The following is a 16,894-nucleotide window of genomic DNA, read 5'->3' as shown; positions in this document are numbered from 1 at the left end:
TCTAGAAGAGGCCCCAAAAGCTCTCCACAAAGTGGGCAGGTCCAGCTGAGAACATCTTGTGTCTTAGATGTCACCCATGATTACAGTCTCAATTCATGTCATATAGTTCCTGTTTAGCCCCCATCTCAGCTCCTCCTGTGACATAGACTTGGCTGAAGGTCAGGAGTTACTGTTGTGTGCCTTCATGTTGTCCAAATGACTTCTGTGTGACAATGAATAAGACAGTGAATACCAGTGTCTTGCTGAGGAGTCCACAGACCATGGCAATAATAATACAGGATACAGAACCCCTGCAGAGAGAAGAGATTGAAGGTCAGTGCAAAGGCCAGCCACGCTGCAGAATCTAGTGAATTCTTCCCACACTGGACATGCATGCAGTGGAGTATAGAGATCAGGTCCAGGAGATGCATAAAGAAGGAAGGGATAACCCAGCATCTTGGCCTTCTGTGTGGAATGAATGAAGCCCACATCTAGGGAACGTTATCTCTGTGGTCAGCATTCTGACCCTCTTCTGGGGTCAGCTACTGAACCTTTAGTCTCACTTTTTCTATTCAGAATCCAGGAAGAACCCTACCTCACTGAAAAGCCCACTTTGGATTTGTCATGAGTTTAGCAAAAATATTTCTCCAAGTTCCAGGTAGAGAGCAATAGATGTAAGGAAGAGACACACAGAGAAGAGAGAGAGAGCCCTGCCGGACCCTGGGCAGATAGGGAAGCAGAGGACACAAGGTCCCTGCATGATGGGACACAGGGACAATGGGAGCACATTACAATGAGTCAGACAAAGGCCACTTAGAGGACACAGAGCCTTCTGAAGTTTCTGTTACTTTCCAGTCAGTGACTGAGTGCCACTTGGGTGACTATGCCTTTAACACCTGGGCCTCTGCAGAACACATCAGACCCAGTGTTCACCCGCCATCTCTCCAGCAGGCAACATTAAGACACACTAACTTGACGCACATGCCCCTCTTTTATAGTTACTATATAATATCGATGTGTTTTCGTTTAAATGTTGAATTAACAGAGAGAGAAAATGTTTCCTTCATTCCAGCTAATCTAAAATGCCTTCTCACAGTTTTGACCAGTCTTTATTCATTCTCAGACCTAATTCATCATGACACTAATTCTAATTATTTTAAAAATCACTTATCTGTATACAGTCTCCATGGGGAATTCAATCATGTATGTCCCTCTGCATATCATCACCTATGGCAGCCACCTTCTGAACATCATACTTCGCAGATTATTTGAAATTCACACTGTACCCTCTTGCCTGCGAAATTGTCCTTCAACCTTGATACCTAATGTCAATGATTCCAATTTCAAAAAATGCATAATTTCCTGTCCATCAGAAAAAGCACAATCCTTTGTCTGTATTAGTTTTTGATATTATTTTTAGTTTTCTTAATTTTAATTTTTATTTTTATTAATGTACACGTAGTGGTGTCTTACCGGTACATTTGTGCATGTGAGTGCAGTGGCCACAGAGGCCAGAAGAGGTCGTGGGATGTCTTGAAACTGGCTATATAAATGGCTGTGATTTGCTTGACATGAACACTCAGAACTGACCTTGGGCCTTTTGCAAGGGCAGCAAGCTCTCTTAACTATTGAGCCACCTCTCCAGTCCATTAAAAACATAAAAATCATTTATCTATGTACAATTTCCATGAGAATTTGAGCATGTATGTCACGGTGGATATCATCACACATACAAGCTGTCTTCTGAATTCCATAATTTGGAGATTATTCACAGTGCAGAGTGAGTCAGGGGTACTGCAGATTAGCCAATACGTGCTTAGGATTTAAAATATTCTTGCTGGGGCCTATTGTGCAGCTCAAGCATGGGCTAAGAATGCATGCGGCCCTGGGTTCTGTCCTCAGCACCAAGAGAATAGAAGTCATACTAAAATAGACTTGATGCAGAATTAAATAATTATGATGATATAGACTGGGCCTAGTCAGAGACTTCAGGTCATTGGTGATATGTATCAATGCATCCTCCCATTTAGTTATTGCATTTTCCACCGGTTTCTTCTGCCATTCATCTATTTTCCACCATCCCTCCATACACATAGCTATCACCTATCCATTCCCCCATCCTCAATGAGATAATGGGACCCAGTCCCCACTTTATTTTCTGCATAGCCTGGCTCTAGAGAAAGGCTTTGCCATATGCTGCTCTCTCCCTGTTCCTGTCACAGGTTCAAAGCTGTGTGTGTTGAGGCCTCTAGAATTTCCAGACAAACTAGACTCCTCTCATATTTATAAGCCGATTAGCTCCCCAAGGCTTGTTAAATTGATGGTAAACTGGCCAACACAATTGTCTGTTACAAATCTGAAATTCTTATTCTAAAACCCTGAGACCAGTGGCTGGAGATGTGGCTTGGAGGTGAAGCATCTATTTGCATGGGTGAGGCTCTAATTTCCTTCCCCAGCATTGGTAACAGCAGCAGCAGAGCAGCAGCAGCAGCAGCAGCTACAACAACAACAACAACAACATCGCTGAGAATTTATGTCCAGAAATTGTCATCCCATCAACGTAGAGTAAGGTACTCACACCAGTGTCGAAATAAAAAAAGATAATAAATTAAGTAAGTAAAGCAAAGCAAAGCAAAGCAAAAGCAAAACCTGGAGAGAGTCATAAACTTAACTGCAAGAGCCATGGGACTAGCTGGGCACGGTGGCTCACTCCTTTAATCCCAGCACTTGGGAGGCAGCAGTTGAGTTTGCAACTAGCCTGGTCAACACAGAGTTCAAGGATAGAGAAGGCAACACAGGTCTTGTCTCAAAAAAAAATTGTGCATCCCTCCAACTTTGATGTCCCTACAATACAGGCAACTAAAGCTACAGAAGTTCCTGACATATTTGAAGTCACACAGTCTGCCTGCCATGAGAATCCAGGCTCAGAGTATTCCACTACACTGTTCCACTCCTGGGTCAGCAGGGTTGATAGGCTTCCTCAAGTATGCCATTTCTCTCCTCTTACTTCTGATGCAAAAGAAATGGAGAAGGTGAGCTGGGGAAGACAGGAAGCCCCTCCTCAGTCAGTTATCACTTGTCAGCTCTAAGGAAATTTTCACACAGTCTGGGGTAACTTGAGTCTGCTACTGCCCCACCCCATCCCACCCCTGCATTATTCTTATCTTCTAAATCCTCTCAGGACAAGGGCTAGAGTCAAAAAGTATTCAAACAAGGAGCCTAATATCCTCAAAACATATTGGCAACACCTGCCATGTTTGTGAAATTGACATTAGGGTCTGCAGAGAAGACAACAATGGTTGCCTTGGGTTATGGTTACACACCTGGCAGCAATGGAGATCAGGTCCTGTGTGGTACTAAAAGTGTGAGCTCTCAGAGTTGGAAATGTCCCAGTTGCAGAAGCACTTGAATCACCTGCAAGAAGGCACATAGAATGGACGGGTAAATGGATGGATGAGAAGTAGATGGATAAAAGAATAGGGAGAGAGAGAAAAAATGGAGCTGAGGAGAGAAACAAAAACTGCCGTTCAAGGATCAAGGTTTCTTTTGCTAAAATCCAAAGAAATAATGTAAAGTCTTCCTGAGTCAGAGGCAGTAAAAAGGGACAGAAGAAAAACAGGAAAAAGGATGGAAGGAAGCATGAGGAGAGACTTCTTCAGTGGTTAGAGTTGTGAGAATTCTCTTAGCTGCTGCTGCTCACTCTCCACCCACCCCATCCTCTCCCTGACACTGGTTCCACTACCTCTGTAAGTCATCTTCCCACATACTTACTATATGTAAGTCATGTCACTCTCAAGGTTGATGCAATGGCCACCCTCACGATTGTATAGGAAATTCTTCCCACATACTCCTTTCAAGAAAGGTCCTTCTTGCAGCTTCCCCACAACCTCTGTCCCTGTGCCATTCAGAGGTTCACTTCCTAGAATAACTACTTAGAAATGCATGCAGTGGAGAGTATAGAACTCAGGTCTAGGAGACCCATATTGAAGAAGGGCTAACCCTGCATCTTGGCCTTCTCTGTGGAATGAGTGAGGCTCACATATAGGGGATGTCACCTCTGTGGTCAGTACTCTGACCCTCTTCTGGGGACAGTCACTGTACCTTTAGCCTTATTTCCTCATCTAGAAACCACGAGAACCCAACCTCACTGAAAAGCCCACTTTTGATTTGTCATAAGTTTAGTAAAATGTTTCTCCAAGTTCCAGGTAGGGAGCACTAGATGTAAGAAAGAAACACACAGAGGAGAGAGAGAGAGCCCTGCCTGACCCTGGGCAGATAAGGACACACAGAGAAGAGAAGAGAGAGCCCTGCCTGACCCTGGGCAGATAAGGACACACAGACTCTGTTTGACACCCAAGGACTAAAGGAGCAGGTGACAGTGCATCACAAGGAGGCCACATGGAGGATTAATGACATATACTTGTTTGTGTGGGGGCGGTGTCTCTGCAAACCATGGCCAGCAGAATGTCCATATGCATGAGGCAGAAGGAAGTCTGGATTTACCAAATTCAGTAGCTTGTGTTAGTTGAAACTTCTAGGGTCTGACCCTGATCAGTTTATTTCTGGCATGAAGGGACTTGTGTGCTAAGGTGGTGGACCTTAACTTGGCCTGCTGCTGCAGTTTGGATCTGAGTTGGTCTCCAATGCGACACTGTTAGGAGGTGACAGAGAGGATAAGGTTGGAATCAGTCAGAGGCTTAGGCCTTTAGGAAATCTATCAATTCATCCATCTACTTCTGTTCCTATGTCTATCATCCATCCATCAACCCTTTAATTCATCCTGCCTTTTAGTCATCGTGTATCCATCCAGTCACCCATGCATACAAATATATATTCATGCACGCATTCAGCTATTCACCCATTTACCATCTGCCGTGTATCCACCCTCAAAGGTGTAATGTAACCTAGCCTGATCCCCTCCTCTTGAGTTTTCTCAGTGTCATGACCATGGAGGGTACAGCTTAGCCATATGCTGCCACCATGATTTACTGTCTCACCACAGATCCAAAAGCCACGCACTGAAACCTCTAGAACTCAGAGACAAAGAACAACTGTCCTCTTTTAAACCTACTGTCTCAGACATTTGATAGAAAGATGGAAAGATGACAGACATAAGCATGGGTTAAGAATCTTCTGAAAAATCTGATTTTATTATATATGGAAACCAGCGACTCTGGCTAGTTTCATCCCTAGCACTGCAAACAAAACATTCTGAGTCTAGCATCATTTCCATAACTTGACATTCCTTTATTCTATGGCAGTGTGCTCCTTCAGTGTGTGGTAGGGTGCTCTTTCAATCTATAGTAGGGTGCTCCTTCAGTCTATGGGAGAGTGCTCCCACCAGTGTTTTAATCAAATGAAACAGTTAAGTAAAGTAAAACAGAATGAATGATCAATACTAGAGATGGTCATAGTACAATACGTGTGGAGGCACGTGATAGCCTCCTCTAGCTCTGGTCTTCTACAATCCCAACAGAATCCCTGGAAACTGTTGGGTCCCAGGGTTTCTGACTCACCCAATGTTATATACACAGCTAGTCTACCTGACATGAGAATTCATCCTGCTTCTTTGTTGGCAGGATTAATAGTGTTCATCAAAAATTGCCATTTCCATCCTCCTCTTACTCTGAAGTGCAAGAAAACATGGAAGGTGAGCTGGGGAGGACAGGGACCACCTACGCATCCAGCCCCCTCCCTCTCTGGCAATTGCCATACAGACTGAGAGTTGACTCATGTCAGATCCTGCTCCACCCTCCCCACATCCTCATCCCCACATCCTCTGAACACAAGGATGAAGAAATGAAATGATGTCTAAACCAGGAACCAAGAAAACATACCTGTCAGCATCTGCCTCTTTTATGATGGTGACTCCAGGATCAGGAGAGGAAACAATAGCAGTGGGCTGGGGTAGGGATCGGGTTGTAATTGTGTCACTGGGTGAGTGTTTTGCAGTAATAAGAATGGGATGCTCAGTCAGGCTTGTAGTAGGAACGATGTCAGACGTGAACACATCTGAAGAACATGTGAGAAGACAAGGGAGGTGGATAGATGAATGGGTGGATAGATAATGGATGGGTGTGCATATGGGTTGGTGGGTGGATGCATAGATGGAGGGATAGATGAATGGATTGATGGACAGATGGACAGATAAGTAGGTGAAGAGAGATGGAGCTGAGGAAAATGAAAGCAGCCATCCAAGAAGCAAGTTTTTCTTTTGCTAAAATCCAAAGAAATAGTGTAAAATCATCCTGAGACCAAATAATTAAAAAAGGAACGGAAGGAGGAAAGGAGGAAGGGTGGGAAGAGGCATGAGGAGAGACTTCTTGGGCTGTCTGAGTTGTGAGAATTCTCTTGCCTGCTGCAGCTCATTCTCCACCTGCCCCATCCTCTCCCTGACACCGTTCTTCCTACCTCTGTAAGTCACATCACTCTCAGGTTGTCTTTTATTGGATATTGTGACTGAGATCCATTTTGGCTTTGGCACACACACTCCTTGTTCTCAGGAGGCCTGTTCCTTCCCTCTCTGCCGTCCCTGACACATCCACTGTTACTGCCTGGGGATGTAGAGCCCAACAAGATACCAACTCCTCAGAGAATTCAGAAATTCATAGTGGGGACTTGTTAGTGCATGATCCCTACAGAAATGAGCCTAGAGACTTGTTCCTCATAAGCAAGTGTCACTTCTGGTCTACTGAGGCAGGGTCTGTATTTGAAATAAGGTCTTCATGTGGTCATGCCTACAGCAAGACCTAAGATCATAGTTTAGAAGCCCATGGGAGGGGCACCGATGGCATCGTGAGAGGAGGAGGGTAGATTGCAAGAGGCTTCCTAAGAATGTAACTTCTAAGCAGACACTTGGTAAATGAAACACAGCTATCTTCCAAGTCTACTGTTCACCCTTTACTGAACCATGCTCCCCAAGGAAATCCATGTATAGGAGCTCTCACTTACTACTGGCCTGCAATGGACCTCTGATGAAGATTCTGGGAGAAAGCCAGGCTGCTAGAATCTCTGTCTTCCAGTGCATCCTTACCTAACCTAGCTCTTTCTACACATCCACAGCTTGTACTTGTAAGCCTGAAAGGATGGCTGAGCTATGTAAGAATTGGTTTTCTTCAGATCTCGGTTAGAGATGTGTCTTGTTTTGTTTTTTAATTGTAAGAGCCACAGGATATATGGTTCATGGAACTCAAACTCTGTAAATGATCCCTTTGTGTGCACACGCAAATTGTCATGTAAGTGTGGATACACACATATGAGATTGTACATGCATGTAGAGGCTAGATATCAACCTCAGGTGTCATTCTTCAAGGTACATTACTTTTGAGTCAGGGTCTTACCTTTCTCTTGAAATTCATTGATTCAGCTAGGCTGGCCGGCCAGTGTGGTCCCAAGGATGTATTATTAGTGTAGGCCACCACTACAGGCTTTTTAACGTTAGTACTGAGGGTAGAACTCACATGTTCATGGCAGACTCTGCATCAGCCGAGCTGTCTCCCCAGCCCTACCTTTACTACATTTGACTGTGCCACACACATTTGATACCTATCTTAATTAGGGCTTCCAATGCTGTGAAGACACCATGACCATGACAACTCTTACAAAGGATAACAATTTACTGGGGCTGGCTTACATTTCCGTGGTTTGTCCAAGTTCATTATGGAGGGAATCACAGAGGTGTGCGGGCAGACATGGTTCTGGAGAAAAAGTTAAGAATTCTACATCTGGATCCAAAGGCTGCAGGAAGAGAGAGCCATCCTAGAGCTGTTTAGCACCTGAAACCTCAAAGACCACCTTCATTGACCTAAAGTTCCACCAACAAGGCCACACCTACTCCAACAAGGGCTACAACTCCTACAAGAGCCATTCCATAGGAACCTATGGGGACCACTTTCCTTCAAATAACCATAATACCTAATGTCTCTCCTGCATGCAATGGACCTTGGGTCCAAGCTTGGATGGGACTGACCTTCAGGTACCCACTTAACCAAATAGCTAGGCAGGTTGGAGAGGGCTCTGTTGAAGCTCTGAGCATCATAGGCAAATGCAAAGAGCCTGGCATCTCTGCAGTTTTCAGAATGAGCTGTGAAGGGGTCTGTGGACCAGTTGAGGTTCCAGGACTGCCATCCCAAAGCTCACAGGTTTTTAATTATTAATAGCAGACCCAGGATGAGGGTCACATCTCTGGCCGCTGAGTCTTCCTCACTGTCACTCAGGGACTGCCTCCATCTACTCTGCGGTCTCTGTGTGCTGGTGCCCACCAACCCTGCAATGGGTTCTGATGGAATTACAGGCAAGGGACAGTCAGGAATGGAAGGCTGTGAATGCTTGAGGGAACTTTAAGATTCTTCCAGATTAATTGTGTAGGAGGGATAGCTCAGTAGATCAAGACTCTCACTGCCAAGCCTGATGAACTAAATTCAGCCAAAAGAACTTTTGCATGTCTACCATAGCATGAACATGCATACACATACAATTATACTGGCAGATTTCTGTCAGCAACAACAGCAACAACAGTGTTCAGATAAACCAGCTCTTACCAGTTTCTCCCAGGCACTAGCAAACCTGGGCCCTCGGGTCTGCTGCAACCTTACAAAGCCTGTGGCCTTGGAGCAGGGGGTGGGTCTTTCATTGTACCTCAGTTTTCAGCTACTAGAGCAGGCATTCTCAAACTTCCTAATGCTGTGGACCTTTAATAATAAGTTCTTCATGTTGTTGTGAACCTCAATGATAAAGAGATGTCATTGCTGCTTCATAGTTGTAATTTTGCTACTATTATGAATCATAGTGTAAATATGTGATATGAGACCCCTGTAGGGCTCTTGTCCCACAGCTTGAGAATGTCTCTACTAGAGGAAGCTGTTTCTTGAGTCCTCTTCAACTCTGGAGCCTTGCGACCCAGGAAGGCTGAGAACCACATGGAAGGGGAAGCTCACCTTTTGACACCACCAGGTGGATAGTTCTGAGATAAATTATCCTGGTATTTGTAGTGATCCCACAGTGATAGATGCCCGAGTCACTCATCTTGAGCTCAGTCATGGTGACAGTGAAGTGGTTGAACTGAGAAGACTGCCGGATGGAGTATCTTAGCTTCTTGGCACCTTTGCTGATGAAGGGGTAACACGAGCTGTCTATTTGCTCACACCAGACCTTCTCACTGGAGTGGTAGAGCGCATCATACCAGCATGTCACAGAAACAGTCTGGCCCTCCATTGCTTGAAGTAACTCCAGGTTCTGTGTCCAGGAGCCTGGGAATACGTGCTTCATGTCAGAGAGCCCCCATCCTCTGCAGCAGCAGGAGGAGATGGGTTCCCTTCTCATGGAGAGACCCTCTGTGTGTCTATGTTCAGAACTTGTTGCAGCCAGTGGCTGGCCACAGCCCCCCAAGTACTCTGCCCTCCCAAGCACAGAGCCCCATTGTGCACACACCTCCTTCCCCCTGCCCTCTCCTCAACCTTGCTCCTTCCCTCTGTTCTTGTCCCTGTCCTCACCTGAGGCCAGGAGCAGCAGAAGCACTGGGGACAGCAGGTATGTGGGCTCCCAGGCCATCACTGAATCCTCCTGAGCTAGGATGGGGAGCAAGAAAGGAGGTGTGCTCTGAAGAGAGGAGAGCTATCCTTCGCAGGATTCAGGAGCCACCACAGCCAGTCCTGCAGGAGCTGCTGAGGAAGGCAGAGACCTCTGTGGACAAGAGAGAAGCTGGGCAAAGCCTGTGCGCTCCTGTGGATCCTCCAGCTACAGACTTCGAGTCTAGGCCCCTGCTCTGAACTAGATAAAGGCTATTGGAGACTCTGACCTCCTGACAACAAGGCCAGGCCTGAGGAGGGTTGAGCATGCCCAGGAGAAAAGTGAAGTGAGAGAATGCTCATTTTTCCTCCCCTGCCAGCTCTCCCACTTCCTCTTTAGCTTAAACTCTCTGTTCTCCACTCAAGATGCACCCACAGAAGGCAGGTGACAGAGTCAGAGGCCATTTGGAGTCCTGGCTAGAACTCTAAGCCCTGCTTGCCCTCGAGTTAGACCCTTCCTACCAGCCCACCTCTCCATGTGGAGTAGAGGCCATAAGAGAAAAGGAGATGGGCATTTATTCCCAGGAATGGAGGAGCAAGGGATTGGGCAGGAACCTGCTCACGGTTGGGGGAATGGGAAATCTGGATATGAAGGAATACTTCAGAATGGGGGAAGGGAAGCAGGAGCCCAAAGTTCTGTGTTATGCCTGTACACTCTGCTTCCCCATATGCCACACTCACTGCTAAGAATTTGATGTATTCATTGAACAGTTTAAAAATAGTTGTCCCCTTCTGGTCCCCACCAGCACCGGGGTAGCTTGGGCGCGGAGTCTGCAGACACCCGCAGGCTACTCACAGGACCCTCCATGGGATCTTAAGACCTCTGGTGAGTGGAACACAGCTGCTGCTCCAATCCAATCACATGGGACCTGAGACTACATTAATTAGGGAAGCAGAAAACCCGGCCTGATCAGGGGGACAAGTCCCTTCCAGTTCCTGCCAGCACTGAGGTAGTTTGGGCCCAGAGTCTGTGGGCACCCGCAAGGTACCCACAGGATCCTCCACGGGATCTTAAGACCTCTGTGAGTGGATCACAACTTCTGCCAGGAGGCAGGTTCGAACAACAGATATCTGGGCACCTTCCATGCAAGAGGAGAACTTGCCTGCAGAGAGTACTCTGAACACTGAAACTCGGGAGAGAGCTAGTCTCCCAGGTCTGATGATAGAGGCTAACATAATAACCTGAGGAACAAACTCTAACCAGAGACAACTACAACAACTAACTCCAGAGATTACCAGATGGTGAAAGGAAAACGAAATTATCTTACTAACAGAAACCAAAACCACTCACCATCATCAGAACTCAGCATTCCCACCCCACCCAATCCTGGGCACCCCAACACACCCAAAAAGATAGTCCCAGATTTAAAAGCATATCACGTGATGATGGTAGAGGACATCAAGAAGGACTTTAATAACTAACTTAAATAAATACAGGAGAACACTGCTAAACAGGTAGAAGACCTTAAAGAGGAAGTGCAAAAATCCCGAATCCAAGAACACATTAAAACAATCATCCATCCTGACCAAGTATGTTTTATTCCAGGGATGCAGGGATGGTTTTATATACGGAAATCCATCAACATAATCCATTATATAAACAAACTCAAAGACAAAAATCACATGATCATCTCCTTAGACTTGGAGAAAGCATTTGACAAGATCCAACACCCATTCATGATAAAAGTCTTGGAAAGATCAGGAAATCAAGGCCCATACCTAAACATGATAAAAGCAATCTACAGCAAACCAGTAGCCAACATCAAAGTAAATGGTGAGAAGCTTGAAGCAATCCCTCTAAAATCAGGGACTAGACAAGGCTTCCCACTTTCTCCCTACCTATTCAACATTGTACCTGAAGTCCTAGCGAGAGCAATTCGACAACAAAAGGAGATCAAGGGGATACAAATTGGAAAAGAAGAAGTCAAAATATCACTTTTTGCAGACGATATGATAGTATATATAAGTGACCCTAAAAATTCCACCAGAGAACTCTTAAACCTGATAAGCAGCTTCAGTGAAGTAGCTGGATATAAAATTAACTCAAACAAATCAAGGGCTTTTCTCTATACAAAGAATAAACAGGCTGAGAAAGAAATTAGGGAAACAACACCCTTCTCAATAGTCACAAATAATATAAAATACCTTGGCGTGACTCTAACTAAGGAAGTGAAAGATCTGTATGATAAGAACTTCAAGTCTCTGAAGAAAGAAATTAAAGAAGATCTCAGAAGATGGAAAGATCTCCCATGCTCGTGGATTGGCAGGATCAACATTGTAAAAATGGCTATCTTGCCAAAAGCAATCTACAGATTCAATGCAATCCCCATCAAAATTCCAACTCAAGTTTTCAACGAATTAGAAAGAGCAATCTGAAAATTCATCTGGAATAACAAAAAACCTAGGATAGCAAAAACTCTTCTCAAGGATAAAAGAACCTCTGGTGGAATCACCATGCCTGACCTAAAGCTTTACTACAGAGCAACTGTGATAAAAACTGCATGGTACTGGTATAGTGACAGACAAGTAGACCAATGGAATAAAATTGAAGACCCAGAAAAGAATCCACACACCTATGGTCACTTGATCTTCGACCAGGGAGCTAAAACCATCCAGTTGAAAAAACTCAGCATTTTCAACAAATGGTGCTGGCACAACTGGTGGTTTTCATGTAGAAGAACGTGAATTTATCCATTCCTATCTCCTTGTACTAAGGTCAAATCTAAGTGGATCAAGGAGCTTCACATAAAACCAGAGACACTGAAACTTATAGAGGAGAAAGTGGGGAAAAGCCTCGAAGATATTGGCACAGGGGAAAAATTCCTGAATAGAACAGCAATGGCTTGTGCTGTAAGATCGAGAATCTACAAATGGGACCTCATGAAACTGCAAAGCTTCTGTAAGCCAAAAGACACCGTCAAGAAGACAAAAAGGCCACCAACAGATTGGGAAAGGATCTTTACCTATCCTAAATCAGATAGGAGACTAATATCCAATATATATAAAGAATTCAAGAAGGTGGACTCCAGAAAATCAAATAACCCCATTAAAAAAATGGGGCTCAGAGCTAAACAAAGAATTCTCACCTGAGGAATACTGAATGGCTGAGAAACACCTGAAAAAATGTTCAGCATCCTTAATCATCAAGGAAATGCAAATCAAAACAACCCTGAGATTCCATCTCACACCAGTCAGAATGGCTAAGATCAAAAATTCAGGTGACAGGAGATGCTGGCAAGGATGTGGAGAAAGAGGAACACTCCTCCATTGTTGGTGGGATTGCAAGCTTGTACAACCACTCTGGAAATCAGTCTGGAGGTTACTCAGAAAATTGGACATGGTACTACCGACAGATCCCGCAATACCTCTCCTGGGCATATATCCAGAAGATGTTCCAACTAGTAAGAAAGAAACATGCTCCACTATGTTCATAGCAGCCTTATTTATAATAGCCAGAAACTGGAAAGAACCCAGATGCCCCTCAACAGAGGAATGGATACAAAAAATGTGGTACATTTACACAACGGAGTACTACTCAGCTGAGTACTATAGTACAATATAGTACTCAGCTGAGTACTATAGTACAATAGTAGTAGCTATTGAAAGGAATGAATTTATGAAATTCCTAGGCAAATGGTTGGACCTGGAGGGCATTATCCTGAGTGAGGCAACCCAATCCCCAAAAACTCAAATGATATGTACTCACTGATAAGTGAATATTAGTCCAGAAACTTAGAATACCCAAGATATAAGTTACAATTTGCAAAACACATGAAACTCAAGAAGAATGAAGACCAAAGTGTGGACACTTTGCCCCTTCTTACAATTGGGAACAAAACACCCATGGAAGGAGTTACAGAGACAAAGTTTGGATCTGAGACAAAAGGATGGACCATCTAGAGACTGCCATATCCAGGGATCCATCCCATAATCAGCCTCCAAAAGCTGACACCATTGCATATTAGCAAGATTTTGCTGAGAGGACCCTGATATAGCCATTTCTTATGAGACTATGCCGGGGCCTAGCAAACACATAAGTGGATGCTCACAGTCAGCTATTGGATGGATCACAGGGCCCCCAATGGAGGAGCTAGAGAAAGTACCCAAGGAGCTAAAGGGATCTGCAACCCTATAGGTGGAACAACATTATGAACTAACCAGTACCCCGGAGCTCTTGTCTCTAGCTGAATATGTATCAAAAGATGGCCTAGTTGGCCATCACTGGAAAGAGAGGCCCATTGGACTTGGGAACTTTATATGCCCCAGTACAGGGGAACGCCAGGGCCAAACAAATGGGAATGGGTGGGTAGGGGAGTGGGTGGGTAAGGGAGTTGGGGGGAAGGGTATGGGGGACTTTTGGGATAGCATTGGAAATGTAAATGAGGAAAATACCTAATAAAAAATATTAAAAACAAATAGCTGTCACAGGACAGGGAGATGCTTCAGCAGGTAAGGACACATCCTACCCAGACTGAGAACCTGAGTTTGAGCTCCATGACCCACAGGCTAAAATGTGAGACCCAGTTCCCAACAGCCGTGCTCGATTCCACACAGAAAAAAACTTAAAGTAAGTACATATACATGTCATTGCATGAGCTATGAAATATCAATAGCTACAGGCTGTTCCCAGTTATGAGATGAGTAAGGAGAAAACCAGGCATGACAGTGCCTGACTATCATCCTAGAACTTCGGAGGCAGAGGCAGGAGGATGGAGAGGTCAAGTTTATGCATGGCTACATAGCAAGTTCTATCAGGGCTCCATGAGGCCCTGTCTCAAATAAACAAATAAATAAAAATATAAGGTAAAAACCTGTAATAGTGGGGAAAATTTAACTGGCAATGCAGTGCTTCAGGTAGGATGCCAGGGAGCAAGGGCTGAAGCCGATTGGCACAAGACTTGTGAAAGGCTCTGGGGAAACGGGACAGAGGAATGAGTGTGGTGAAGGCACTGAGAAAGCACAGGCCACCTTGGGAGGAGGCCTGAGAAGTGGGAAAGCCTTTGATCAAGTTGGCAAAGGCAGGGTGTCTAGGTGGGAGTTGGACAATGGCAGGGTGACATTCTGCAGCTGAAGCGCTAGCTAGGTGACTCCTCACCACTCCCAGCATGGAGCAATAAGTCCAAGGATGCTGAGGGAAGACCTGCAGCATCCTTCCCAGTGAGCAGAGCAAGGCAGGCCTTCTGCAGCCACTGTGTAAACTCTATTGGAGAATGCACAACCCCTGCTCCCTGCACATAAAAGAACAAGCCCTGTGAGGGGTGGTCAGTCCCTACAGCATTTAGCTCAGGAGACTGTTGCTTCTCCAAGGCAGGCAGCATCCCTGGCCTGTCTGGTACCCTAGATGGTTATGCCCTTCCAAGACCTAACTCTACATTTCTTCTGGCTCTGCTGGAACTCAAGCAAGAAAGGCAAGAAGAGGAAGGAGACTGAGCTGGGGTTTGAGAAAAGAGAAGCCATGCAGGCTGCAGGAGCTGAGGAAATGGGTGTCTACAGCACTCCTCTGTTTCCAGTGTCCCTACCACTTGGGGTAGGATTAGAGAGAAAATCTCTCATGCATTGCTGGCTCACAGAACTCCACCCCTGTGTGAACACACATGAGTGGGTGGGTATCATTTTCACACTCTCCTATCTAACTTCTCCTTCTCTGAAGACTTTCATGAACCCATCACTGGGGCCAGTTCCTGGCCTCCTCTGTCCACATTGCTCCTATAGCAGGCATCCTTGCCAAGGTCCAGATTGTGAAGTGTCTGTACCCACATCTCTATAACCTCCTGCGGGCATCATCCACCTCCTGACAACAGCCCATGCTCTGGGCTACACAGAGAAAACTCCCCCATGAAGCCACCTGACCATTCTGAGCTTGCAGGCTCTCCAAGGCTCCTGTCTCTGAAGGACTCAAGCTTCTCCTGCCTCCTGGACCACAGTGTCTGACTGTGTGAGGGTCTAATGTGTAAGCAACTGCTCTGTGCCTTCTCTTCCTCAGTCGCTGTCAGACGGAGGCCAGAGCTGGCTGACTTTCCCTTCCCTGCCTGCCCTGCCTCTCTAGATGTTGAGCTGTGGTCATGCAACTGACATGCACATGGTCTTGCCCTAGAAGGTGGGATCCAGGGCTTCTCTCCCTCTTCCTGTCCAGAAGGGGACACAGTATCAGACAGGGACAGTGACTTATCGTAGTCACACTGATGTGAAAGGCTACACTGGGGATTTTACCTTAGGCTTTGATCTTAGTACCATTGCATGTTAACTCTTCACAAGGAGATGGCACTGAATAGGTGACTTCAATGGTTTGAGTGAGATGTTCCCCATTGTCTCAGGCCTCTGAACACTTGGTACCCAGCTGGGAGAGCTGTTGGGACAGTTTAGGAGGAACCTTGCTGGAGGAAGTAGGCCATGTGGGGTTGGCTTTGAGAGCTAAGTCCTTACCCTACTGTGCACTCCCTCATCTCTGCTTCTTGCTTGTGGACCAAAATGTGAGCTTGCAAGCTTCCTGCTGCATGCTGCCATGCTCCTCTGTCAGTGGAGTCTCATCTCTTTAGGATGGTCAGCCCAAATATGTTCTTCCTTTTATAAGTTGCCTTGGTCATGGTGTGACCTGGACCAGAGGGCTTCTGTGCAGGTTCCTGCGAGGGTCGACCAGGAATGATACAAATAAAGAAGATAGGAAAATGGGACCAGGAGGCCTTGCAGAAGCTGATGGCTTAAGCCAAGCAAGTTTATTAACAAGAATGGCAGTTTTTATGTGGCTTGCCGAGGGGAAATGGGACAGTTAGTGGAAAGCTGTTGTACAATAGGATCCAGTCAGCAGGAAGCCAATCAAACAACATTGCCTAAAATACAGGATATCAAGTGTATCACAGACAGATTTTATAGTGGCATTGGGTCTAATAACCACAGCTATTTGTAGGGAGGAGTTGGGTCCAAAGGTCATTTGATAAAACCCACAGCTTCCCCAAGGCCCTGGTTCTGGGCTACTACTGACTTTGCCAGGGGTATTCCTGGTGTTAAACAAGGGACTACATTCCTTCTCCATACATTAGAACTGCGGGGAGAGCCTTGGATCAGCTGGCTCCCAACACTGGTGTTTTATCACAGCAACTGATAATCCAGCCATCATCACAGAACCCCAGCACCCCTGTGGTGAGGACAGAAGTCGGAGGAGAGGAGATCAATTAAGTTGACAGTTACCTTTAACTGTCCACTTGACACAGCCTAGAGTCTCCTGAGGAGAGTCTCAATTGAGGATCACCCTGATCAAACTGACCTGGGACATGTCTCTGAGGGATTGTCTCGGTTGGTAGTTGATATGAGAGGCTCCAGTCCACTGTGGGTGACACCATTCCCTGGGCAAG

The 16,894-nt window shown here is 45.6% G+C and overlaps 1 pseudogene across 1 annotated transcript; it reads right to left on the bottom strand.

Annotated features, from left to right (window-relative positions):
- On the bottom strand, positions 1–9,692 carry LOC110284055 (triggering receptor expressed on myeloid cells 1-like; annotated as a pseudogene). Its single transcript, XR_015045866.1, has 4 exons — positions 9,471–9,692; positions 8,916–9,227; positions 3,303–3,393; positions 1–290 (listed from the first exon to the last, which is right to left on the bottom strand). The product of XR_015045866.1 is annotated as a triggering receptor expressed on myeloid cells 1-like (transcript).
- Between the last annotated feature and the right edge of the window lie 7,202 nt (positions 9,693–16,894).

Source organism: Mus caroli, unplaced genomic scaffold, assembly GCF_978045245.1.
Source record: "Mus caroli unplaced genomic scaffold, Mus_caroli_1 scaffold_18, whole genome shotgun sequence".
NCBI lineage: Eukaryota > Metazoa > Chordata > Mammalia > Rodentia > Muridae > Mus > Mus caroli.
The sequence above is the reverse complement of the archived record's forward strand: the minus strand, read 5'-3'. Positions and strand labels throughout refer to the sequence as shown.